Here is a 15,408-nt window from a genome sequence, read left to right on the forward strand (position 1 = left end):
CTCTAACAGATGTAATCTTACTCCAAACTTTTGATAAAACGTGAGAGCCCTGCAACAGACTACTGCATAGAAGACTGCAGATGCCACCAGAGTCATAGAAAGATTAGGCAGCAAAACTACTTGGTGAGGTTTAGACATAAATTATGGTTCAGTGTTAAAACAACTACGTTACGGAAACTCCACTAGTTTGAAGGCGAAGGTAAAGTGTTCAGGTGATCAGTCCACATAAACGTTATATCACTGTGTTTAGTTTTATAGATGACATGCTGTTTTATTCCAATCAGCCCAATGTGTTTATTCCTACATTACCCAGAGTTCTGTGCAGATCAACCCCCCCTAGCAACGCTCCCACGGAGTCCTGCTCATCTCCCATTAGCTGATACGTGTTTCCTCCATCGAGCACCAAGATCCTGCCTTTGAGGCTGTTTTCATCAGTCATCTATGGACTCAGTAAAAAGGAAACAGAGACTCAGCTATAATGATGTGATCCAACAAGCTCCAGCAGTGTCAGCAACAGAGACCATCACCATTGTGTGGATGATGAGGAGTTCAGTTCTTCTTCAGGGCCACTGATGTTCTTTTTTTAACTGTTTTACAGCTTTTTGCTGTGATTTAACAAATCTCAGGGATGAAGCAGTAGTTTCCTGCATTAAAAGATGTTTCCCCTCTAAGTACATCAATGTGTTAGTGTTGACTAACATATTGATTTTAGCAGAGCTACGACGAACACACTGATATTAATGAACCACATTTCTGAAAGTGGTTCACATTTTGAGCTCTTAATCATTTTTATTTTTAATCCCAACATGTGATTGGTCATGGATGCTGGATTGGAGCTCATATATTGGCTCCCCTGACTCTAATATAGCCAAGAAAAGAGCTGTAACTTAGGAGGGTGTTTGAACGATTAAGAGGAGCGAATGAGAGAATTTTGATCAAGTGGTTTATTATCAATATTGAAAAGAAACCATGTCATCAGCATGTGATCAGTAAACCACTAGAAATCCTAATTATGTGACACTAGTACTGTATGAAGTTTCATTGAGTTTTTCAGAATGATGGATGTAAAAACTTGTGGTCCAGTATTTCAGCTTTGGAGCTGATTGATTAATAAATGTTTTGGGTAAAGTTTTCCTTTCAGCCACCCTGTTGGTTCAGGACTGGTATTCCAGTATAACATACAATCTTTAATACAGAGGAGAGGATACACCTTTGTAGCCTGACTTTCCAGCTTCATTCAACATTTTGTCAAGAATTTAAGTTGGTTAAAGTTTTCTAAAATCCACATATTTCCTGTTAAAATCATTGTTGAGTTTTACGTTGATTGATTTTACTGTATTCTGCTCATCAGCAGGTATTTGTAGGCTTTTAGCAGATAAACTCCATATCAGTAATGCATGGCTCTTTTTCTGCTGTTGACATCAGATCATAACAAAATGTTCAATTCTCGTTCCAGATTCTCTTGGCGGTTTAGAGGCTCAGGTGAAGTCAAGGTCTTTGGGAATCTGTTCTGTGCAGCAGCAGAGAGAGAACAGCAGACAGGAGAGAAGATACTGGAGCTGTTATCATCAGTGTGCAGATATCAAACATTCCCTCTTAGTTACATGGTTCCTGAATATCAGTCTGGTTTCCTTCTGGATCTGTGCTCCCACCTGAAGGACTATGAGACTAAAACAGGCTTGAGAGTCCTTCCATCATTACAGTCAGTTTTCCAGTCAGCTCCTGCAGTCTGGTCCATAAACCTCTCAGAGAGAAAGACCTCCATCCTCCTGGAAGTGCTGAAACTCCAACCAGAGAAGAAACCATTGGAGCTGACAGGCTGCTCAGGTGAAGAGAGTGAAGTGAGGAGTTTCCTACAGTGTCTGCCTTATATCTCACAGCTCAGGTAAATGAATTGTACTTCACATGACTTCAGTGGACTTAATCATTTTTATGTATAATCCCAATATGTGATCGGTCATGGAGGCTGGATTTGAGCTCACATATTGGCTCCCCTGACTCTTAATATAGCCAAGAAAAGAGCTGTAACTGAGGAGGATGTTTGAACGATGAATGATTAAGAAGAGCGAATGAGAGAATTTTGATCAAGTGGTTTATTGTCAATATTGAAAAGAAATCACGTCATCAGGATGTGATCTGTAAACCACTAGAAATCCTAATTATGTTACACTAGTACTGTATGAAGTTTCATTGAGTTTTTCAGAATGATGGATGTTAAAACTTGTGGTCCAGTATTTCAGCTTTGGAGCTGATTGATTAATAAATGTTTTGGGTAAAGTTTTCCTTTCAGCCACCCTGTTGGTTCAGGACTGGTATTCCAGTATAACATAAAATCTTTAATACAGAGGAGAGGATACACCTTTGTAGCCTGACTTTCCTGCTTCATTCAACATTTTGTCAAGAATTTAATTCAGTAACAGTCTCCTTAAATCCACATATTTCCTGTTAAAATCATTTTTGAGTTTTACGTTGATTGATTTTGCTGTATTCTGCTCATCAGCAGGTATTTGTAGGCTTTTAGCAGATAAACTCCATATCAGTAATGCATGGCTCTTTTTCTGCTGTTGACATCAGATCATAACAAAATGTTCAATTCTCATTCCAGATTCTCTTGGCGGTTTAGAGGCTCAGGTGAAGTCAAGGTCTTTGGGAATCTGTTCTGTGCAGCAGCAGAGAGAGAACAGCAGACAGGAGAGAAGATACTGGAGCTGTTATCATCAGTGTGCAGATATCAATCATTCCCTCTTAGTTACATGGATGTTGAATATGATCAGTGTGGTTTCCTGCTGGATCTGTGCTCCCACCTGAAGGACTATGAGACTAAAACAGGCTTGAGGGTCCTTCCATCATTACAGTCAGTTTTCCAGTCAGCTCTTGCAGTCTGGTCCATAAACCTCTCAGAAAGAAAGACCTCCATCCTCCTGGAAGTGCTGAAACTCCAACCAGAGAAGAAACCATTGGAGCTGACAGGCTGCTCAGGTGAAGAGAGTGAAGTGAGGAGTTTCCTACAGTGTCTGCCTTATATCTCACAGCTCAGGTAAATGAATTGCACTTCACATGACTTCAGTGGACATTTCTGGAAGCTCTTTGTTTTTATCAGGCATCTCAGTCAGAACTCAGTCTGGCCAACGCAAATTCCCCCCATGCAGCTTTGAAAAGCAACATTACAGTAACTTTTGTTCAACAGAGGAGAAATGGAAGAAGAGAGTATGTCTTTGGCTTTTTACCTGTTAACATCTTGGCTTCTTCACTGGTTGTTGACATAAGTGTAGTTCTAATACAAAAGATGTGAGTTTTTTGGGAGCGCAAGTTACGCACACCCTGGGGGCTGAGCCCCCTGTCTTTCAGTCCTACTGACGTCAGTGTGAACAGCCCAAGCCACGTTGAATCTGATCTCTTCCAGTTTGGATTTGGGCCACTTTCATATGTGGTCTAAATACGATACAGGTCTGAAAGGACTTTTTGACAAGCAGTCTCAATCTGGAATTCATGCTACTCTGAAGTGGCTCTATAGCAGCAATTCTGCACTAGCTGTGGTGAACGAAAAAGCTCCAGAAAAACCATTACATCACATGTGGTTCTCTTTCTCCTTGTCCTTGTTATCATTCACATCGCCGCAGTAAAGAACCCCGTACAGAATAGAGCAGGCATGCAAATTACAGGTTTAGTCAGATAATAGATGGGCACTGAAGCATGGTGTTAAACAGGCCTGGAGGTGAAGACCGTACTGTTTATTATCAGGATGCAGCCTCTGCTGCTCTGTGTCGCCTCGCACACACATGCGGGCTCACACGCAACAAGCTAAATGAAAGCGGTCTGTAGTCTAACTGTTAAGCTTAGATTGCCCTGTATCTTCAATCTGCACATTGTCACCTGCACTGAATCACGCAGACACAGAGGGAAGGAGGACAGGAGCTAGCTGCCTGATCTGTGTCTGTGTGGCTCTATCCGCGCACAGTGACATGACGCCCAGAGCGCGGCAGTGTGGCGGTGCATGTTAGCATGTTTGATTTATTCAGCCAAATAAATTCCCTAATATGCTTCTGATAATAAATATGCTCGATGGGCCAATACTTATCAGATCGATAGTTATTGTGCATTCCTGTCAGATACAGCCTGAAAGGTGGAGCTGGGGTGGCGGTGGGTTATGAGCTTTGCATAGGAAGCAGCGAGGACTGGCGGGTAGGCTACGGCAGCTTGAATAGGCGCCTTGTCTGGAATTTGCCAATGAGAGGAATCAACTGAGCTATCAGCTGATGTGCTGCTGAAGTGTATGCTGGAATGAGTGGAGCTTGGCTTCGTTGCCTGCCTGAACTAACCCTGTGCTTGATTTGTGAACGTTGGTCAGAAATCAGGAGAAATGCGACCCAGTGAGGAAACTGAGAGAGGGCAATGACATACAGGAGTCTCCTGTGTAACTTGTGAGGGTTAGCAAGTAAGAGCTAACTGGAGCTAACCTTAGTGGCCTCCTTTGTTTGGTCCACATTTAAATAATAATGTGAACTGTCAATTTAAAAAAATCAGATCTCTGCACTAAATTGGAATAGAGCATTAAAGTTGCAAGCAGCGTTGGGTGGGCCCTCGCACGTGTAGCGCGTCGGGCGCGAGGGCCGCGTTGCATATTCTGGAGCTCTGCTGGTGCGGCTGTGAATTTGCTACGCGCTTCGGACGCTGCATGAAGGTGTTATATGTCACTTCCTGTGTCCCCTTTGTGGCGCTACATAGCACTTGGCGGTATGAATATAAATTAATATTGGCTTGTAGATGTCTTCGGGTTGGGACAGTTATCAAGCACGTAAAATTTTGTTCAGATGTGAACAACTTCCTTTGTCATGGCGAAGAGTTGATCTTTGACGCCACGGCACGGACACGCCCATTAACAAAAACTCACAGATAGCACAACTTTTCATCGTCAACGCCTTAAGAAGGCACAGCAGAAATTTGAAATCGATCCGCCTAACTCCCTAGGAGGAGTTTGTTAAAGTACGGAGTGTGTAAATCATCTAAAAATATCTGTAAAATTCAAAATGGCCGACTTCCTGTTGGGTTTAGGGCATCACTCCAAGAGGCTTTTTGATACGTCTGGACATGATACACGTGCCACAGAAATTTTATACATGTAGGTCAAATGTGCGCCGGGGGCTGTTTCGTTAAAGGTCATTTCCTGTTGCCAGCAGGTGGCGCTATGACTGTGTGTGAATGTCGGCATGTACATGTGTTCAGGGCAGGACTCTCATCCTACATGTACAGTTTGGTGCAGATCTGAGCATGTACACTGAAGTTACACTCACAAATAGCACAACTTTTCATCATCAATGCCTTTAGAAGGCACAGCAGAAATTTTGAAGTCGATGGACTAAATCCCTAGGAGGAGTTCGTTAAAGTACGGAGTGTGTAAATCGCCAAAAATGACCATAAAATTCAAAATGGCTGACTTCCTGTTGAGTTTAGGATATGGGTTGTTGACGCTTTTTTGTGGGTCTTGATATGATACATGTCCCCAGAAAATGTCGTGCATGTAGGTTGAACGTGGACGAGGGGATTTTCTAGGTGGCGTTGGGAGTCATTTTGCCACGCCCATGCGCAAAACCCATAAAATACGAAATTTTTCACAACTTCTGACATGTGTGCAAAGTTTGGTGAGTTTTCGAGTATGTTTAGGCCCCCAAGATTGAGCGGTTCGTGATCGGGCCCTAATTACTCCATTGCCGAACATTTTGGAGCACACAAGGAAAATTAGGAGCACAGCAAAACATTTTCAAGCAACACAACTATTTATACATATTTATACTACGTGTGCTCCTTCTCCTTTTGTTCAACCATGGTGTGTAAAGATTGGAGGACTGAAAGTGAAGACCCTTGTATCTGGACACTCGGCATTGGCATATTAAAATATTGTGAAAGTATTTTACAATATTGAAACATGAGTCACGTGACGCAGGGATAAGTTATGGCGGCCTGAATTGTGTGCTCCTGCTGTCTTTGGGTTAATATTCTTAATATATCCTAAAACACGTTCAGACATAGACAGTCCTCTTCTATATTTTACGTGAGAATTAAAATGTCAGAGAAAGGCAAAAGTTTGTCTTCTGGCTGTAACACTGAACAATGAAAACTTCGCTCAGCTGCACAGACTCTGCTCAACATGTGCACGAAGGGAGTAGCAGCTAGCAAAGATCCCTCAGCTAGCACTGCTACGGAGCCCGTCCAGCCCGAGATGGGTCAGATTCACGGGATACTGAGCAAGATTTTAGAAGAAATGGCAGATCTGAAAGAAATTCGGCGGTCTCTGAGCTCTGTGGATACAAAGCTCTCCTCCCTCATTTCACACATTACGGAAGTGGAAGAGCGTGTGAGTCAGCTAGAGGATGAGCAAGCTAACATAAACGCAAGACCGGCGGCAGCCACTAAAGAGGACGTACAACTACTGACAGACAGACTGCAGACCACTGCTGAAGATAGATCCCAACTGCTCGGCTGAAAAGAGCAATGTCACTGTGTTCCTTAATGAGTTTATCTAATCGCCCTTGGCATTGAACCAACCCCGGGGAGAATCGAGCTTACAGGATTGGGACACGGCTGGAGGTGGGGGATAAGAATCATGGGCGAATAATTTTGGCGCGCTTGCTACGATGCAAAGATTGCCAAGCCATCCTGGAAGCAGCACGGGAAAAGAAATGCCTGACGTGGAACGGCAAACGAGTTATGATTTTCCCGGATTATTCGAGGGAGACGCAAAGGAAGCGAGAAGCATTTTCACGTTGCAAGAAAGCACTCCTTTTTTGTTCTATTTCAACAATGTTCCTGGTTCTATTGTTCTTTGCGCCAGACTGGTTCGCGGTCTGCCGTTCATTGATATCACTAAGGTGTTGGTATCATGGTTTTTTTTTATTCTTCCAATATGGATAATTTATGTTGCACCATGGATCCTAAATCATAATAGAATGGCCACTTATTGTATAGTAAAATACATTAAGAGTGCTTATGACTAGCAGTGGGAGGACATTATGCTACTCAACCTGGAATGTGAATGGCCTGGGCTGTCCAATCAAAAGGAAGAAAATACTGGGACATCTGAAAACTAAAAAACAAGATATAGTATTCTTGCAGGAAACACATTGTTGTCCCGAGGAATCAGTTAAATTATGTAGGGACTGGATAGGATATGTGTCCTTTAGTGCTTTAGTGTTTCCCGTAATTCTGGGTGTAGACTTGAATGTTGTCTTAGATCAAATCTTTGATAGAAGTAAACCAACATCAACTAGAATGCCTGACACTGTTTTGCTTGTGAAGAGAATGTGTTCATCTGTGGGTCTAATTGATGTGTGGAGGCTGAACCGGGCAACAGACAGAGACTATACTTTTTACTCAGGATCCCACAAAGTCTATTCAAGAATAGATTTTTTTTTCTAATTTCTAGCTCCTTGCTGCCTGCCACACTATCCTGTTTAATTGTTAGACCATGCCATGGTCAGACTACAAATGACCCCTTATCAGGAAACAGAAAGATCCCAGATTAGGCTATATTTGGAGACCAATGTTCCCACAGCTCGCTCTGCCATAGTGGCCCTGGGAGGCTATGAATGCCTTTCTAAGGGGATTCATTATTCAATATTCTTCTCATAAGAAGAGGGTCAATGCTGCCAAGCTCATAGATCTAGACAAGAGAATTAAGAACATTGAAGCTAAATCAAAAATAAATATCTGAAACTATTTTAAAAGAATTGACACACTTTAAATATAAATATAATACTATAATATAAAAAAACTGAATCTCTTTTGTTCAAGGCCAGGCAGACTATTTTTGAATCGGGGGGTAAAGCAGGAAAATTTTTGGCTAGGTCATTAAACAAAGAGTCCAAATTTTCGGTAGCAGCAGTGACGACTGGGGATGGAAGCCTGGCAATTAAATATAGAGAAATAAATGATGTATTCAAGAAATTTAATATAAATCTTTATACATCTTAAACCACTGCCACAGACAAAGTGATAATGTCATTTCTTAACAAATTAAACCTTCCTAAGCTGAGTGCCTTACAACAGGAGGACTTAGATCTACCTATTAGTTCACTGGAGATACTTGACGCAATTAAAGCCCTACCATCAGGTAAACCTCCGGGCCAAGACAGGTTTACAGCAGAATGTTTTAAATGTTATGCAGAAGACCTATTACCATTATTTGAAAATATGCTTGCAGAAGCATTTGAATTTGGCAACTTACCTCCCTCTTTAAATCAAGCAATTATCACACTTATACTTAAAAAAGAAAAGGACCCAACTGAATGTAAAAGCTATCGTCCAATAAGCTTAATATCTGTGGATTGTAGAATTTTATCTAAAATACTTGCAAATAGATTGGATAAAACACTTGGGTCACTTATCCATCCTGAGCAAGTGGGCTTGATTAGACAGAGAAATTCTTCTGATAATGTGAGATGCCTTATAAATATTATGTGGTCGGTGCGGGACTCCAACGATCCAACAGCAGCTATCTCACTTGACTCTGAGAAAGCGTTTGATAGGTTGGAATTGAGGTATATGTTTCATACTCTTAAAACTTTTGGATTTGGTCAAACATTTCCCAGATGGATAGATATTCTTTACAATCTCACCTTATCATACCCAATCTCTGTAATGTGTGGAAGAAGTTTTCTAGAGCTTTTAATGTCAATGTATAACTGAATTCTGAATCTTGTATTTGGAATAACCCAAAGTTACATATTAATAAACATTCCCCTCGATGGAAAGATTGGGTAGAAAAAGGAATTACTACACTGCTACTCATTTGAAAGGTTGGCTGGTGAATACAATTTACCTAGAAGTCTGGAAGTATTTATAAAATGCGTCACCTGTTAGTTACTGCCATAGGGAGAGGAATAGAACCTCAGCAGTCAAACCTTCTCTCTCAGACTACGAAGATAATGGAGTTGGGGCATGAAGCTGCTATCTTTTATGCAGTGTTATTCCAGCAGACAGTTACCATATCTTATGCAACAATGCCAACATGGTCGGCAGATTTGAACATTGATGTCACACAAAGAGTGGGATCGTGTTTGTGAAAACACTAAGAGGGTTTCAAGAGACATTAAAATTAGATTAATCCAGTTTAAGATCCTTAATCGCTTTTATTGGACCCCGTCCCCGCTGCTTAGGCTGAAGCTGAGTGATAATGCAGACTGCTTGAAGTGCTGCAGCTCGGAAGGGACTCTTTTTCTCCTGCTCTGGGAATGTCCCATGATTCAGAATTATTGGCTAAAGATTCATGATCGCATTGAAAACATTACCTGGACTAGCTTGGAGTTCTGCCCGAGGCTGTATGTTTTAAATGAACCACAAATGACATCGAACTATGGAGCAGCAGACTTTATTCAGACCAGTAGAATGACTCAAACAAATAATGAGAAACATACAAAAAAATCTTTCAAAATCAATGGCAGGGCGGAAAAATATGTGGCAAAATGGGGAAAATTCGTGAATATATTGCTACCAGATGAGAGTATGGTGCTTATTGTAAAACTATACATTTGATCCATGTGGGGTCTTTTTGTTCTGATTTATATTACCTCTTTTGGATTAATCATTTCAGGTTTTTATTTTTAGTTTCTTCTTTTTTTTGTCCAAAAATGTATCATCACTATGCGATATGTTAAGATGTTAACTGTAATGTTGATTACAATGTAACAGTGGTGTTCAAAATTCAATAAAATACTAATTATAAAATATTGAAACAGAAGTTTTGAAAACACTGATTACAAAAAACTTTACTGTAATTGGTGCTTGTGTAGTTTTTGAACCAGGGACAGATCCACCTTACGCCAGCAGCACCCAAACAACCCACACCTAATGTAAACAAGAGTACTGAACAGTATTACAATAACTTCAGTGAAACAGAACAAGGGGAAGGTGTTGCTCTCAGGAGGAGGCTAGAAGGAGCACATACTGGAACTGTGCAGTGGAAATTTGCATCTTTCCACTGAACAGGCTCTTTCACACAACATGGAGGAGAAACTAGTTTAAATGATTGTATTAGCATTTATATTATGATAATGACATTAGATAAAAAGTTACATTTTACTATATGCATTGTCATTTTATTTAATAGTAGGCCTATAGGCTATAATATTAATTCCAGTTGGACAAAATAGCAGTTTCATGTTTCATTCATTCGTTCATTAAATCCTTGAGCAAGAAAAATTGCCTACATTGGTCTCTTAATTTGTTAATGTTACTATTCTCATTAATAATAACCATTTATGCAGGAGGAGTTCAAGATATTAAAGTTTACCATTGCAGGTCTAACCTTATTTTGTCCCGCCCCATCCAGGCTGTGATTAATCAGTTGACGAAAAGTGAAAATCGATGCAAATACTCGCACAATGTGTTCATAGATAATTTTTCCAGTTCGCATGTATCGATGCGGTTCCTCGCGGGTCTATTTCAAATAGCCGGCTATTTAAAAACAATATAATATTCTTTGTGTGGTTCATTAATGGTGATAAATTATCCGAAAGTCCCGTGAGGTAGTGTCGGGTCGGAAATAAGGACCGGCCAGGCCAGTAAAAGACCTGGTCCCTACCCTAACCAACGTAATAAACTCAATCAAATTACTCTATTAGATTTCTTCTTTAGTCAAAAAACTGCGTAGTCAAAAACTTCACTGGTGACGGTCAAGAGTCATACAAGTTTACTTTCGGCAGCGCACAGCTTGGTTTCATGCAGTACCTAGCTGTACCAGGCGCCATAAATCACAACATGTCATGATCTCATTCTTGGCTTCAGTTCGCGATGATCTCAGCCCTGGTGTACGTGACTTACTGCAGGTGCCTTGCTTCTATTGTGTGGGTTACGGTTGGCTAGGTTTTGCCTGCGCGGCCTGAGCAGCTTCTCTGCTCATGTAGGCACATTAAAGAGCACACGTTCATGAATACACAGAGTATAGGAATAATATATGATAAACACACAGAGTATAAGAATAAAATATGAGTTTAAACTCACTCCTTAAACACTCAGTAGTTATACACTCAGTAGTAAACACTCAGTAGTCAAACTTCACACTAAAAGAATACTCAGTAGTGAATAACTCAGTAGTTATAACATATTGCAAACCATTAATAAGGTGTATAAATATAGAAAAAGAACCTAACAATCAATCTAGGAATTAGGCATTATTCAACACTTGGGACAACTCTGCACAACACAAGTGAAGCTGGAGCTCCGTCTCTTGAGCAAGTGTTCCTCCACTGCACACATACATGCTATGACTACACATACGCACTGGCGACTCATAGTTAGTCACAATTTTGGATTTATTTACGCACTTTAAAAACATTTATGGAAAGTTTTTTTTCTTTTTACATGTTTATTTACAGCATTAAACGTTGAAATGTATATTGTGATAAGCTGTATATTAACTTGTTGGGAGAAAACTGGTAGTTCTATGTAAAATCAGACGTTGAGCTCCCCCATATAACCAAAATGGCGTGATCCTTGTTTCACTGCGAAGCTTTAACTGTGAGATTGACAGTCGAATCAGGCTCCACCCATCGAAGCATTGAATCTTTTGACTATTCGGTGTCAGCCCTAGGATATTTATTTATTTATTGAGCATTTAGTTTTTTCTGTATTTATTGTATTTATTATGCCAGGATCTGTCCTCTATATGGGTGGACTCAGTCTTTAAAAGGGAGGAACAACCCCAATACAAATTAAAATGATCAAGAAATCTGCTTGCTCTGCAGGTAGAATTTAAGCAAGTGTTGTCACGATTAGTGGTGTGGAGGCAGGTTGGAGGACCCAAACGCAGGACACAGAGCGGAGCAGGTATAGTTCAACGGGGGTTTATTGAGGGAAAACAAACTAAAGGCGAGCACACTTACTGACAGAGTGGCTGGTTAACAGAGTCCAAAAAACAAGGTGATCCTAACAGAAATCCAAAGGTACAGGGAAACGAGGAGAGCAAGGCTGGTTACACGCAGGCAGAGAGTACATGCACAACAGACTGGGGGGTAACATGAACAATGACCGGACAAAGACAAGACAGAAACAACAGGTATATATACACAGGGACTAACGAGCAGGGCGGGAGCAACACAGGTGACAGACATGATATTAACAAGGCAGAGAGAGAGAGCAGAGGAAAACAGAGAGACTTGACATGACAAGCAGACCTGGGGCAGAGTGAATAAGCGACAACACAGAAACGCACACATGTTAAAAAATATCAGACCACAGAACTAGAACACAAGACCAGGAGTAAACACTAAAGACACGAACTAAAGTACAAGACTAAGAACATGACTGGGAATCAAAGACCAACTAAATAACAGATAATGAACTGACCAAACAATAACTCAGAGAAACTCAAAACACAACAGACTATAAAGCAGATACTAAACTCAAGGTAAAAGGGTCCCACAACATTGTGTCCTGGATGGTGGGGCAGAGAGAGGCAATCCGTTTGTTGCCCGAGTCTTTTTTCTGGAGTTTGTTGGATAGCTGTCAGAAGTTTTCTTTAAGATCAGCAATCTTTTTGTTGGCTTTAGTAAGCAGAATACAGTCCTCACAGTGCATTGTTAGCATAATTGTTTTAGGTGCTTAGCTTAGGTGTTTTGCTTTTCAGATCTCACCTAAATTTAGATTTTTCATGGACATGAATGTTGAAACAAAGTGCAAAAATTACTCTGATATTAAAGTGCACCAGACAGGTTACGGAAAATGTGATATAGTGATATTTACTTAAACACAGCAAGTTACGTTATATCTGAATGATGTGATGTTGTTAAATAGTTTTTTGTTTTGCTTCTGTTCTCACCAGATATTTTAGTGACTTTGGAAAAACAAAATTTGTGGGCAGAAAGAGACCAGCTCCATAAGATCTCACACTGGGGAAATTCACCTGTTACAGCAGCTCCTGATAAAACACAACAGATAAGAAAATACACATTCAATAAAAGAAAAGAAAAACACAGGATATAACAGAATGATACAAATAAGTGTAAGAGTTATGTTTACACTATATACACCTTACATATCCAGATGTGATTGATATTGAACATTGGACAGGTCACAGCAGGAGGTAGTTGCACTGTGTAGAAATACATATAGTTGCACTGGACAAAATATATACAGCAGTGTAGCTTAGTGTTAGGCTATAAAAATATGGCTATGATATACTGTACAGGTAATATAACAGTGTGTATAATATGTAGCATACCTACTTTACTATTTCATAAAAATTATGAATATTAATTATTCAGTAATATTGATTCATAAATCCTCAAGGCACCACCGGAAATTCAGTTCGCCCAGGGTCTCCGGACTCCCTGGGTAACGTTATGGGTTTAATAATTACACAATTATTCCTAGTGATCAGTTGGTAGTAATTGCTTAATCATTTCTATAAAATCAGTCAGTCAATCTCATGTCGAAGGCGTAAATCCTCCGTTACAGTCACCTGGAGTTAAACAATACACACACACAGTTACTGTGATTTGGGTGAAATTTATTAGAACTAACTACGTGAATAAATGAGGTTAAATATACATCAAAGAAATAAACACTGGATAAACAGAACAAAGTGCAGCCAATGGGAATGGTGAAGGTCAATGTGAATTTAGTTATTGTGGAGAAGGATTTTAAGAGAGAAAGAGAACCAATAAACGCAAGTTATATGATAATAACTGAGTTAAATTTGGCTAGGAGTTTAGGCTGAAATGATTAAGGATTAAAGCTAATAGATTAAAAGACTATTGGACATTAACTCAACCACAGAATGCAGCGTGTTATATCCTTACTGCTTGTTGGTTTCTCAGCCGGATGGTGTTCGGGCGGCCCCACGCTGTCTGAGTTTCGCGCGTTCTCGGTTGAGACGGCTTAACACGCCGTCTGCCGGTCGCTTTCTCTGCCAGGGAATTGCTCCGGAGGTCCGCCAGTTTGGCTGGTAACTTGGTTGAAGAAACTTGCAGTGATGGCTGTTAACCTTGGCTCGGTTCGTGGGCTTTGATGTCCTTTGAGCTGCTGGCATAACTAACCCACGTGGCTGGGCCCGAACTTTGGGGAAGCAGTAAAAGTTAACTTGACCGAATAAAGCTTAAAAGAAACTTGGTGATTCTTGAATTCAGAGTTGCACGAGTGAAACAGTCCGATAACTTTACAAACAAACAAAACAAAAGAATAACTTCCACGAAGGTTCTCCAGACCTCGCTAAGTAAGTTACTCTGAGACATGGAAAACTTGAAAGTCGCGGCGCTCGCCAGGCTGGACTTAGGGCGTTGCTGGAAGACGGGGGGACGCTCCGTAAACGTGCAGGGCGAAAACCAAGAGCGAAGAGAAGAGAGAGCGCGTGTCTTGCGCTGAGTTTTGTTTCCTGTGTCCCAGGAGGCTTTAGTTAAGGTCTCCTGAGAGATCTGCGTGTATTTCAATCAAATTCCTTCCCACAATCAAACCTTAAATGTCATAAACGGTTATACTGTTCTTAGTTTTAAGCGTTTATAAAAGGGAAACTATTAAGTAATCATTGTAACGATTAGAATGGTTACCAGTTAAACACATTTTCAGGATTTCAGAATGAAAGAAGCTCAACATTTCCTGGATAATATTGGCTGTTACACATTCTTACTTAGAGAATATAAGCAAGTTACACCAACATGGCATCAGATTATACAAAATAAAATACAGACTGATACATTAAACCTCGGGAGACACATTACATGTAATAGTACTTTTGTCCTCTGGGGGTAGCTCTGGTGCCATGAGAGGAGACTGAGATGACTTTGATTATTTCTTTAAAACAATCATTTGGTCAGGAAATTAATTATTTAACACATGATAATATTTCTATTACATGTTCTTTAACAAGAAAATATATAAAAAGGTGTTGAAGCATGGCATTAGTATAACATAAATTAAAGGATCATCAGTGAGTATTGAGAAAGATTAGAACACTGCAAATTAACTTTCTTTATGGATTCTTCTTTTGAACAACAACTGCATGGTAATATAACTACTCAAATGGAGAGACCTGCTAAGTAACTCAACAAAGATTATTTAATTAAACCGTAATTAGTTTGTGTTGGTTTCATGGCTGGAACTACCCAAGCAGCACTTGGGAGTGGAGCAAACCTTTCACCCCCTCCTTTGGGGTACTTCAGCTGTCTCTTGAGGGTTGATATCTCAACCTCCTTTGGAATCTCCAAATTGTTCGATATAAAATAATCAAACCCACACTGGCTGGTACACTACAAATAAATAATATTGCTATAAAGTGTTGGCTGATGTGCCAGAGACACAAACATTTAGTCATTGCTGTGTTGGAGAGTGTGACAGCTGCTGGGATGAAGGAGCTGCTCCTTCTTTTAATGTGTTGCAGCAGTCTGATGCTGAAGGAGCTGCTCAGAGACCTCACAGTCT

General features: G+C 40.4%; 2 protein-coding genes across 15 annotated transcripts in view; one reads left to right on the forward strand and one right to left on the reverse strand.

Annotated features, from left to right (window-relative positions):
* LOC119910112 (nucleotide-binding oligomerization domain-containing protein 1-like) overlaps window positions 1-15,408 on the reverse strand; it is a 1,078,472-nt gene that overhangs the window by 346,393 nt on the left and 716,671 nt on the right. The gene's annotated exons all lie outside the window — the stretch shown is intronic.
* LOC119881802 overlaps window positions 1-15,408 on the forward strand; it is a 727,332-nt gene that overhangs the window by 65,005 nt on the left and 646,919 nt on the right. Inside the window, exons 15-16 of one of the 14 annotated variants that reach the window (XR_005443641.1) lie at window positions 1,457-1,885; window positions 2,606-3,037. The exons of 12 other annotated variants lie outside the window; for them this stretch is intronic. The gene's annotated coding sequence lies outside the window, so the exon portion shown is untranslated. The remainder of the gene's footprint in view (window positions 1-1,456; window positions 1,886-2,605; window positions 3,038-15,408) is intronic. One more of the 14 variants, XR_005443699.1, reaches the window with a different exon arrangement.

The sequence above is a fragment of the Micropterus salmoides genome, unplaced genomic scaffold, assembly GCF_014851395.1.
Source record: "Micropterus salmoides isolate LMB-PRFRI ecotype aquatic unplaced genomic scaffold, ASM1485139v1 Ms_hic_scaffold_1, whole genome shotgun sequence".
Classification (NCBI taxonomy): domain Eukaryota; kingdom Metazoa; phylum Chordata; class Actinopteri; order Centrarchiformes; family Centrarchidae; genus Micropterus; species Micropterus salmoides.